The sequence below is a fragment of the Ictidomys tridecemlineatus genome, chromosome 8 (assembly GCF_052094955.1).
Source record: "Ictidomys tridecemlineatus isolate mIctTri1 chromosome 8, mIctTri1.hap1, whole genome shotgun sequence".
Classification (NCBI taxonomy): domain Eukaryota; kingdom Metazoa; phylum Chordata; class Mammalia; order Rodentia; family Sciuridae; genus Ictidomys; species Ictidomys tridecemlineatus.
The window spans coordinates 102553962-102566577 of NC_135484.1; positions in this window are offsets into that span (position 1 = coordinate 102553962).

Below are 12616 nucleotides of genomic sequence, written 5' to 3' on the forward strand. Positions count from 1 at the left end.
GTGTGTCTTTGTCTGGTTTTGGAATCAGAATGTTTTTAGGCTCATAGAATGAATTTGTAAGGATTCTCTCCTATTCTATTTCATGGAATACTTTGAGGAGTATTGGTGTTAATTCTTCTTTGAAAGTCTTTTAAAACTCAGCTAAGAATCCATCTGGTCCCGGGCTTTTCTTGGTTGGTACGATTTTGATAGCATTTTCTATTTTAATACTTGAAATTGATCTGTTTAAATTATGCATGACCTCCTCATTGAGTTTGGGTGGGTCATATATCTCTAGAAATTTGTTGATGTCTTTGATACTTCCTATTTTATTAGAGTGTAGATTTTCAAAATAGCTTCTAATTATCTTCTGTATTTCAGACATGTCTGTTGTGATATTTCCTTCTTCATATTGTATTTTAGTAATTTGAGTTTCCTCTCTTTTTCTCTCCATTCGCATGACTAGGGATTTACTTATTGTATTTATTTTTTCAAAGAACCAACTTTTTGTTTTGACAATTTTTTTTCAATTATTTTTTGTTTATTTGTTTCAATTTCACTTATTTAGCTCTGATTTTAATTATTTCTTGTCTTCTACTTTTTTGATGTTGATTTCTTCTTCTTTTTCTAAAGCTTTGAGGTGTAAGGTTATGCCATTTATTTGTTGACTTTTTATTCTTTTAATTAGTACATTCAATGAAACAAACTTTCCTCTTAGAATTGCCTTCATAGCATCCCAGAGATTTTGATATGTTGTATCAGTGTTCTCATTTACCTCTAAGAATTTTTTTTATTTCATTCTTGATTTCTTCTACTATCCATTAATAATCCAACTGTTTATTATTTAATCTCCACTTGTTACAGTAGCTCCTATTTTTTATTTTATCGTTCATTTCTAATTTCATTCTATTGTGGTCTGATAGAATGCAGGGTATTATCTCTGGATTTTTTGTTTTGTTTTGTCTTGTTTTGTTTGTTTTTGGTATTTACTAATAGTTGCTTTATGGTCTACTTTAGAAAACAAGCCATGTACTCCTAAGAAGAAAGTATCCTTGCTCATGTATGGATAAAATATTATATATATATATACATATAGATATATATATATCTGTTAAGTCTAAATTATTGATTGTATTTGTATCCTTATTTTGTTTTTGTTTAGAAGATCTGTCCAGTAGTGAGAGAGGTGTGGTAAAGTCACACAGTATTATTGTATTGTGGTCTATTTGACTCTTGAAATTGAGAAGGGTTTATTTGATGTACATAGATGCTCCATTATTTGGGATAAATATTTATAATTCTTATGTCCTGCTTGTATAAACTTCCCTTAAAAAGTATGAAATGTGCTTCTTTATCTTCTCTGATTAACTTTTGTTTTAAATCTACTTTATCTGAAATGAGAATAGAAACCCCTGCTTATTTATGCAATCCATATGAATGGTAAGTTTTTTTCCCATCTTTTCACCTTCAACCTGTGGATATCTTTGCTATGGGTGAGTCTCTTGAAGACAGCATATTATTGGATCTTGCTTTTAAATTCAATCTGCCAGTCTGTCTTTTGATTGATGAGTTTAAGCCGATAACATTCAAAGCTATTATTGAGATATGACTTGTATTCCCTGTCATTTTGATTTATTTCTGGTTTTTGATTTGTCTTAGTTTCTCATTTGGTTGAATGTCCCTTTAGTGTAGATCCTCCCTTTACTGATTTTCACTTTTTTTTCCACTCTGTAGTGTAGGCTTTCTAATTGTGAATTCTTTTAATTTCTGCTTATAATGGAATGTTTTAATTTCATCTTCAAATCTGAAACTTAATTTTTCTGGATATAAAATTCTTGTTTGGCATCCGTTTTCTTTCAGAACTTGAAATACATTATTTCTGGACCTCCTAGCTTTGGGGGTCTGGGTTGAGAAATCAGTTGAGATTGAATCGATTTCACCCTATTCGTAATTTGATATTTTTCTCTCACAGCCTTTAAGATTTTTATCTTTATTCTGTGTGTTATTCATTCTCATTATAATGTATCTTTGTGTGGGTCTGCTGGAATTTTGTATATTTGGAGTCCTGCAAGACTCTTGTATTTCAAATTCCATTTCATTCTTTACATTTGGGAAATTTTCTGCTATTATATCATTGAAAATATTGTGCATTCCTTTTGTTTGTACCTCTGCTCCTTCATCAGTTCTGATAACTCTTAAATTTGGTCTTTTTATGTTACCCCATAATTCTTGGATGTTCTTTTCATGGTTTCTTACCATCTTCTCCACATGTTCATTTCTACTTTAAAGACTATATCTTCATTGTCTGATGTTTTGCTTCCAAGTGGTCTAGTCTGTTGGTGATGCTTTCTACTGAATTTATAATTTGCTTTACTGATTCCTTCATTTCAAGAATTTCTTCCTGTTTTGTTTGTTTGGTTTTTTTTGTGATCTCTAACTCTTTATTGAAGTGGTTTTTCATTTTCTATGTTTTTCTTTGATTTTACTTCTCTTACTATCCTTTCCTTCACATATCAATTTAACTGTATACAGTCTGAACTCCTTGGACATTTCTTCTACTGTGTTATCAGTAGCTTCTGTTGTTGAAGCATATTGTTTTGTTTGGAACATTTTATTTCATTGTTTTTTCATGTTGTTATTGTTTTTCCATCTGAAACTATGGATCTAAGGCAGGATAAATTCTACCCTGTAGACCTATAGTGTCCCTTAAGGTTTCTAGTACTTCTCCTCTACTGGTGAGACCAATATCAACAGCACCCAGTATACACAATATATACCCTTAAATCTGATAGCTCCCACTAAGGCATCTACTGTTTTCTCATATTTCACATAATAATACAATAAAAATGCAAAACATCATTCATATATCATTGTCCTTCACACACTGATGCATAAAAAACATTGTATTCCAAATATGGTAGGGAGATTAGTGAATCAGAAAATAAAATAAAATAAAATAAATCTTGCTGGAAGGTCAAACTGTCTCTGTCAGTTTCTCAGCCCTGTCTCTAACGTCACTCAGGATCAACAAACCCAGATCAACCCTCACAAACCCAGTCTCTATCCCACCAATCTGGGCTTCAGATACCTCAGGCTTGACCATGTTGCAATCCCAAGATCTCAATGCTGCTCCTACTTGCAGAGAGACCACTAGGGATACACTCATGCAAAGGAGCAACCCTGAGATACAGCAGCAAGACAAGGGCCATCAACACTCTCAGCTGAAAAACCTTAGGCTCCTCCAAACCCACAGGCACCCCCACATTGGACCACAGGTCCCAACTGGAATTCCCAGTCAGGGCTTCTGTGATGGTAAACCTGCTGGCATCCAGACCCCAGGCCCTGGCTGGTGTCCCAAAATGGGTGCAGCCACAAGCAACCAAACCTGGAATCTCTCCCAAAGCAGTCCTCTAGGCCATGGTAGCAGCAGTAGTGGTGGTGATTGTTGGCAGCAGGCAGCAGGTCAGCAGTTGCAGCGGCTGCAGCTGCACCTGTGGGGACAGCAACATCAGGCAATCTCTAGGATCAGCAGCAGTGTCCGCTTCAGTTGAATTTAGGGCAGCGGTTTCTTCTGTGGCAGCAGCACCCAGAAAGAAGTCCTCCAGATGACCTCAGGCTGGCAGCAGCGGAATCAAAGGCAGCAGCAATGGCGGTAGCAGTGAAGGTAGTAGTTGACTGACAGGAGACTTCCGGTTCAGGGGCAGTGACCTCAGGTAGGGAGAAAGTAACCAAGGCCCAAGGTCTTTCCCAGAGAATAGACCTACAGGCATGGCACCAGCATTTGCAGCAGCCTCTTGGTATACTTTTTAAGGTTAAAATATTTTCATTTAACAAAAGGAAAGGCTGGGGCAAGGGACATAGTTCAGTGGTAGAGCACATATTTAGCATGCATGAGGCCCTGGGCCAATCCCCAGCACAGGAGAATGTGCGAGCACGTGCGGGCGAGCACTCACATACACACACACACACACACACACACACACACACACACCTTTGTTACCTCCCATTAGTCACAGTTAATATCTATATTAGTCATGTTTTCCTACTTGTTGGTGCCTGTTTGCCAAGATCACAGGCCTAGAGGACTGCTCTCATCTTTATATGGGTATCTTCTCTGTCAATCTGTCTGATTTCTCCACATTCCTGACTTCTTCACCATCCTTTTGTCCAGTATTCCATCCCCTCAGGGCCATATGCTCATCCTTAATACAATAAAATCAGGTGAACTAATCCTTGCTAACTTCTTCCTAAATATGCTATTAAATCTCCAGTAAGTATTATGTAACCAAATACAGTAAATCGTAGTTTAATTCCAGAGAGATTTTATAATGTGACCAAAAAGAAGTGGCATTGATTTTTACCATAATCTGCATTTTCTTAGTAGACTTGGTCACATCTGACTAGCTTCTCACTTGCATATCGAATTCCAGAACGTCTTAATGGGGTACCTCCCTTATGAGTCTGCTGAATGAGAAGACATCTCTTAGGCTGATTATATAGAAGGACTTAGGTGAAGATGACTCCATGCTAATACTCATGGCTTGTTACATCATCTCATTCTGAATATGTGTATATTCCTTTAATGAGCAAGCAGCATTATCTTTAAAATTCATTCAATCTATTATGAGATAACTATTATTAATATTCACTTTATAAAGCATAAAACTAGGATTAGGGAGAAGATGCACTCCACACTCTTCTCTTTTTTTCACTTTGCTTCCATATGTTGAACCCTTGAATCCACTCCTAATTCTAATTCTGTGAGTACTTACTTAGTATGCATCATGGTCCCCAGTCTTGCCCCAGTTGTGTAATGGCATGTTTGAAAGCCTACAAAAAAGTTCTTGTGTGTTATTATTTCTATGAGTTTTCAATTTATACAAATAATTCTGCCCAAAAGTATTAACAACCATCAGAAGTATAAATTAGTTCAATTTTTTAATTTTAAGAAGAAGCATATCACAGTAAAAAAAAAAACATCCACTGAAGCTTTATACCTGTCACTAGGATAGGAAGAGTAAAGATAACAACATATATATTATGCTAGCTTAGCAAAGAGAAAAAAAATTGTATAGTTGAATGAACATGAGAATATTATGAATTGAAGTATACTATATGGTACATAAATGTAAGTGGCATGTATATTGAACATCTTAAAATTACATTAAGAATTTAATTGTACTATAATCTGTTTTTTGCAACTGACCTATACATTGGATTCCATACAATATAATGAAATTCATTCTACAGTAATCAAAAACCTTGATGCATAAAAGGACCTAATACATCAACAAAACCAGTCTCTTCTCTTTAGAGGTGAGGGCTTACAGATAAATTAGGGTGAAATGTGTAGCACAGTGCCTGATGGCTTGTCAGTACAGCACTGGAGCTCTGGTATCTTTTTTCCCAGAAGTGGGGATGATCCTCTGCCCAACTGTGAATACCATACAGTAATATAGAAGAAATCATAGAGGGAGGTGACTTTGACTGCTCCAGCATCACTAAAGAGTATTCTGATGAATCAAATAGTCCATCTAGCATGAGCCATACACAAAATTTTATTTTTCAAAGAATTTTATTTTTTTTCCAAAAACTTCAACTTTTCAATTGAATATGCATAACAGAAACTAAATGATATGTAACAATCATATGAAGAATTTAAAAGATTCCATGATATCTCAGCATTAGTGGAGCTCTAGAGTGCCAGTTATAAACCAACCACTTTGAGGCCTTACTTCACCTGTCTGGCTATGTGATCTTAGGCATATAATTTTACTGCCCTCTGCAGTGTTCACAGTGACATCATAATAGTAAACTGTACACAAGTACTCAGCATAGGGATGTTGATATGATTAGTTAATTTATACACAGTAGACACTTAGAGTACTTCTTAGCATACAAAAGAAGCATGGTAAATATTTTTAATTATTTCTGCAGTTAACATCAATTTTAGACATTGTGTAGACATTGTAGATACTTGATATGTTTTTAGAATCACTTCAGGGCATGCTCTGAAAGATGTTTATTACTAGTTGTGATAGCAACATATTTAAACATACATCACTTGCCTCTTTTTATTAAAAAAATAAAATAACCTAAAATATTATTGACTGTGTTTGTTGCTTGAATGTCAGATGACTGAGTGAACATTAATTTCATCTATGTCGATATGCCGGCCTATGTAACACACGTGTGTGTTAAACATACAGTTTAAACTGCCTTTTAGATCAGTTTTCAACCTGTTGCCTCTCCTTGAACTCTTACTGAATCAAGGAAAATTTATCTGTTATTAATGAATAATAACTTTTCATTCTGCTTTGTTTCAGCTAACCCATGGAGCTGTCATAATAAAGGCGACAACTATGATATTTTGCAAGATCAATGCAGTGACAAAGAATTGCAAACTATTTGTAAGGACATATGATAGTGTAAACACAATGAAATAGTATATATTTGGTCTTTGGCATTTGTGTATAAAGTAATAATCATTTTTTAGTCAGAATGGTTTGTGTAATTATAAAATACACTTTTCCGTGTATTCCAGGATTTAGATTTACAATTATGCTGAAATGAAAGCCTCTTCGGGCACAACTATAATGGAATGGAAGCATCTTTTGGGAAAGTTATGCTTTAAGTTGTTAACCAAAATTTATATAATATCTAACATCAGTAATATTAGGCATAGGCTACAAAATTGAATTTATTTTCTCACTTATGATTTTCTATTGATTTCATTGGCTTTTAGAAATAATTATCAAAAATAATTTTTCAAACATACACCCCTCTTTTAATGTTTAAATAAACATTGGTCATTTTATGTAGTTTTTCTACCAATAAGAATAATCAACAAACAGCTAACTTGGTACTTTTTGTTTGCTTTTTGCCCTTATATAATATCATATCCTTTGTCTACAGGGCCTCATTCTGAAGGCTAGACTCTCTTGCGAACATTGCAAGTAAAAAGTATCTTGCTAACTTCTCAGATTTGTCTGAGTTTCATTTGACTTAATGATAGGAATTTACATATCCACTTGCCTCTAACTATTAAAAAGTACTAGTCATACCAAATAAAAAATAGCTGGCATTTACTTCAAAATGAATGCCTTCGCAATGTTAATTTTTTGTTTGTTTGTTGTTTAGGAAAAAAATATATTTAGTTACTTAGGCTCAGTTTAAATTAAAGATAACTAGAGCTTTTTCTTGATTGAGAAAGGATCAACTCATTTTGTATGACCCTTTCTAGTTACAGATCTACCAAATGGACTTTTAAAATATTAATTCATGGTATACTCAAGCTAGAACAGTCTCTTCTTTATTTATCAAATCTGTGATGTTTGATTTATACCTGATATAAATTGATCAGGAACATTTCTGCTTTTCACATGACCCTTTCTATTTCTTTTCCAAATTTACTCCCTTCCCTCAAAAAAAGCATTGCATTTTGCCAATATTGTATTTGTGTAGATGACTGAAAAAAAAGAAAGTGAGATACAGAGAAATGAGTGAGTGAGAAATGAAAGAAGGAGACCAAGCAGAGATACACACCAGAGTTTATTTGTCAGAGCTGACAAGGGCATATCTCTCCATAGACCAAGAGAGAAGACAGGCGTGGGGTTAGGGACTTTTATGGGGCAGGCTCAGGGATTAGAGCCAGGTGAGTCCTAATACTGTTGGTTAAGGGTGGGGTTGGTATGAAGGAGTGGTAAGCCTTTCTCAGAAATGTCCCTGGACAGGAAAGAGAGATTTTTCTTTAAATGGAAGCTGTCACTTAAGATGGCCATCCAGATGCTAAGCAATGAAGGTAAATAAGATAATATAAATATATTTTCTAAGATGCTCTTATTCATCTTTTATTCATGATAAACCCATCACATTGGAAATTGAAACTAAAAAATGTTCATCAACATAAAAATGTGTCTTCTCCTAGTTCACAAAATATAATATTTTAAGTACCTACAAAACTAAATACTAAAGAATAGATTGATATGTTGACTTATATGTATAACTGGTACACTGTGTTACAGAACTGGAAATGAGACAATGAAAAAGGTATACTTCAAGCCAAGGAATTATTAAGAAGTTTAGAGTATCCCTGAACGATAAATGAACATCAATGTCTTTAGTTATTGTTTTTTGTCTGTTTATTTTCTTCAATTTTTAAATTCTAAGGCCTTTGGTTTTTACCACCAGTGAGAAATAAAAAAAGTCCTTTTGAACTAAAATTGACAAAATCCTTTATATTTATATTGATCTGTATAACTCATCGATGTTTTTAAACATTTAAAATCTCTTTTACTGAAAAAAATAATGCATATAAAATTTCAAAGATTTACATAACAGTATGAGTCAAATTTATATGTATTGATAATCCTACCACACAGAAATGATAATCAAATTAATCACTCATATAATTTTCACCCTGTGATCAGAACCAGCCCTAGAGATTATGAGAACCAGAGCTGATAATTGAGTATATTGGCTTTCTTTCAAAATTTAAATATGGATGAAATCTGGTTTATATAAAAAATACAAGGAAGCCCTAAATGAACAATAAAACTACCTGAAGTGGCCATCACAAGCCACAATATCCTTTAGATACTGCTTATAATGTACATTCAGCATCAGGAAATACTGCTTAAAAGGACATTTTATTGAACTAGCTAGGTAATTCATGAAGGATGGTAGTTTAGGATCCAAATCTAGAAAGTGGTAGCAGATGCCCTCAGTAGTGGGACTGTTTAGGTGTTGGTCACAGAGTGGTGTTGTCTCCATAGGAGCAGAGTTTATGGATTCTCTGAAGTGAAAGAAAACTCAAAATAAAGCACAGGCAAAGAACCAAGAAGCTTTGAACAGTTCATTTAAGGCCACAAAATACCCTAGTAAATGTGTCCATTATTCCACAGCAGGTTAAGTCCTAAGTGAACTAATCTTTAATGCTGGGAGCTAAGAACAAACAACGTCAAGTAAGCAGATTTACCCTCAGGTTTTTCTTGGGGTTTTTCATTTGTTTTTGGTTTTGGTAGTTGGAAATGTATTTGTGAGTGGAAAGATCTCAGGTTGATGCATTGTGTCAAGAAGACACTACTGTAAATAAAAAATAGCTCTGGCCATAAAAATAATCCAGTGCCCACTTGATGAAGAGTCTCCATATAAATGAAAACCTAAGTGGAGATTGCCAAGTTGTTACGCACTGGAGAATGCCTGCTGATTTGCTTTTCCTACATGTACAGTGGTTCCAGAATGAAAGTTTACTGCATTCAAAAAATCTTTTTTAAAACATGGAACAATAGACACTTAATTTCTCGTTTAAAGTGACTCTTTTTCACAGATGTGTCTGTAGATAAATAGTGTGAGAAATACCAAGTCTGGTGGTCCATTTTCAGAATATAGTATTCAGCCTTAATTGGATCTAATTGTAGCCCTTCCCTTTTGCCCCACCTAATTCTAATCCTTAGCCAATCACGTGGATTGTAACTCCAAACTCCCCAGAGTGAAGGGCAGCGCTGCCATTAGGTCAGACTGAAGCTGGCAGACTGTTTGGTCAGGTGTGTTTGCTAGCCAGGTTCCTGAAATACACTCTTTGGCAGAAGTTTTGCCTTGCCCACCAGCTTTCCAGCACGCATTTGATTTCTTACTGCCCCTAGTTATTTCTAAAAAACAGACTCATGATTCTGACTTTCATAAACACCATAAATTCAGTGGCAGATCCCACAAGCCCAGTCTCCTTATATGAAGGTGTTTTTCCTGAGCACCTCTTGATTTTGTTCAGTAAGATCACATATTGCTTCTTTCTGTTAGTCCACAGAAAGATCTCAATAAATATTTTCAGTGAATACTGAGTTAAAGGAGGATATAGAAAACACACTGGCTCACCAAAATAAGTTCCTTAGTTACAATCTGCAGGAACCAAATCCTCTCTAAAGCAAAAAAAAAAAAAAAAGAGAGAGAGAAAGAAACCAGGAAGCTCACAAAATCAAAGATTAGAAACCCAAAGGTCAGGATACACATCCCACCAAGTCACCTGATGTCAATGAATCATTTTGCATAACTCTCCCATGATTTTGTAAATTCCTGATTTCAAAAAAAAAATCAATTGACAAAAGTCAAACTCACAGTCTTTAAATGCCAAGGTGGAAGAAGGTAAGAAGGAGGAGCTAGAGAGTGGCATTGGAGGAGGGCAGGTGGCAGAAATTTGCATCTGGTTTCCAGAGATTAATTGCCAGGCAGTTGGCCTCTTAGGAGTATGCAGCTGAAATGAAAGAGAAGTCACCGAAACTAGGTGTGGCCATGAGCAAGCTGCTTTTCAAAGATAAGGTGGGAACTGAAGGGCTTCCTGGAAAACATGACAGATCTTTACTTTTTTTTTTTTCCTTTCTAGAACTTGGTCTCATTCCTTACCACATTTTATCAGTATACCTCAGCTTGATGAGCTTAGGCATTAATAAGTCTTCCGTTACGAGTAAGCATTTGATAGCATTTTTAACATTCACAGGCACCTGATACGTACCAAGCTCTTTACATGTGCTAACTATAATAATCCTTTGAACAGTCCAGCAAGGTAGTTTTTTCTCCTATTTTCTTCTCCATAAAATGACCACCAGTTTATTCCACCATATACTTACTCCCCACTTCCATCCACATACCCAGTAGAGACCACGGCAGTAGATCTGCTCAGTCTTTGACTAAAGCCTCCAAAACAGTGAACCAAAATAAACTTTCTTTCTTATAAGTTAATTGTCTCTGGTATTTCATTATTGTGATGGCAAGCTAATACAGAGGGATATTTGTGTGGGTTAGGAGAACAGAACTTGTGGAAAGAGTGTTTCAATTAGAGAGAAAATCATGAACAGGGATCTAAATTAAACAGCTCTTTTCCAGGTCATACATGATAAAGCATATGAAAGTCTACATTCAGAATAAAGGCAACAAACCTGAACTCCTCCAAATGAATAGACTGAAGTCAAATCCCTCAACAACCCTATCACCTGTCCAGATAGAAACTTCTGTCGTCCATGTGCAGAGTGATTACTGAGCTGATGAAAGTGTCACATAGAAACTGTAATGTAATTGATCCTGTGTTACTTTACCACTTCAATTTATTTGAGCCACATTGATTTTGTTTAGAATGTTTTTGCTCTGTATTATTTTTTACTTGGTTTTCACAAATACTTGTATAGTTTATTAATATAAATACGTAAAGTATATGACTTGCTGGAGTTTTCATGAAGACTCTTTAGACCACTACAAAAGAAGAAATCAAGTATCAATGTCCATGGAAGTTTTCAGAGTTAGGGTTTTGACGTGCCTATTATAAAGAACAATGGAAACAGCCATTTTTTTCAAGTCTTTGGGTTGTACATTTATGAAATTTCAGAGATCATTTAATCCTAATATCTTCTGTTCCATTGTCGGAAAATGTACCAGAAAGACACACACACACACACACACACACACACACATACACACACACACACACACACACATACATTTGCTGTTATTTTTTTTTAAATAAAAGTTTATTATGTTGTAGTATCTAGCCTACCAGTCATTTGTATCTCTCTTCTACACATTTTGTATAGAATCTTTTGGAAATAGGCATTAGTGAAAGGAATTTTATTTCACTGCTAGCTCTAAGTTCTCAAACACAGCCTATTATGCTATGAGGGCAATTTCAGATTAGAGACTGGAATCTCTCCATGCATTTAGTAGTTTTGAATTGCTTATGGTCTTATTTACACCATCAGGATAATAGATCCACTATGTACTTGCTCATATTCCTTCTCTCCTTTTTTAAGACTAAAATGTATATCCCAATGCATTCGTGTATGTGTGTATATATTTGTTTATTTGTAAATACATTTGTGTAAATCAGAGTAAGAAGTCAAAAAATATTGTGTTAAATAAACAAAACTGCTTTTTACAGTTCTATCTATTCCCCATTGCCAGTGAGATACTATTCAACAAATGGCATCCTGCAAATTGAATATAAGACCCTTAACAGTTGAGCCCAGCTGAGAGTACAGCTTTATATTCACTCCTCCACTTCTCACCTGTGCTCCAGCTTTGTTTAACTCATCGATATTCCTTAAGCATGCCATATTCTCCGAAGACCTGTGCTGTTCCTGCTACCAAAGATTCATTACTTTTTTATTTTCCATATCAATATCACCTCACATGTTAGTAGTCTTGGCCCAAAGCAAAGTGTATTAAAGTTGTTAGTCTCTATAATAATTTATGTTCTCTAGTACTTTTATAACCACCATTCACAGTAATTTATTCACATATGTACATAACAGTAGACCTTTTATTATTTGTTTTTCTACCACCATTTCCTTATATTTCTGCCTTCCTCATTTCAAATTTCTTCTTCATAGTTCTGTTCTATATTTTGCTTAAATTTGAGTCTCTTATACATCCGTGTGTAGTGTCTGGTATGTTATAAGCACTTAGGAAAGTTCTATTGCATTAGGTTAAATAGAATTCTAGGCACTTGTGCAATAGACCATTTTTATTAGTGCCATATGGTCATACATAATATTCAAGTTAATTGTGACATGATTAAACATGCATGAAATGTAATTTGCTCCATTTTAGTTCTCTTTCCCTCTCTTACTCCCTCCCCCTGTTCACCTTCCTT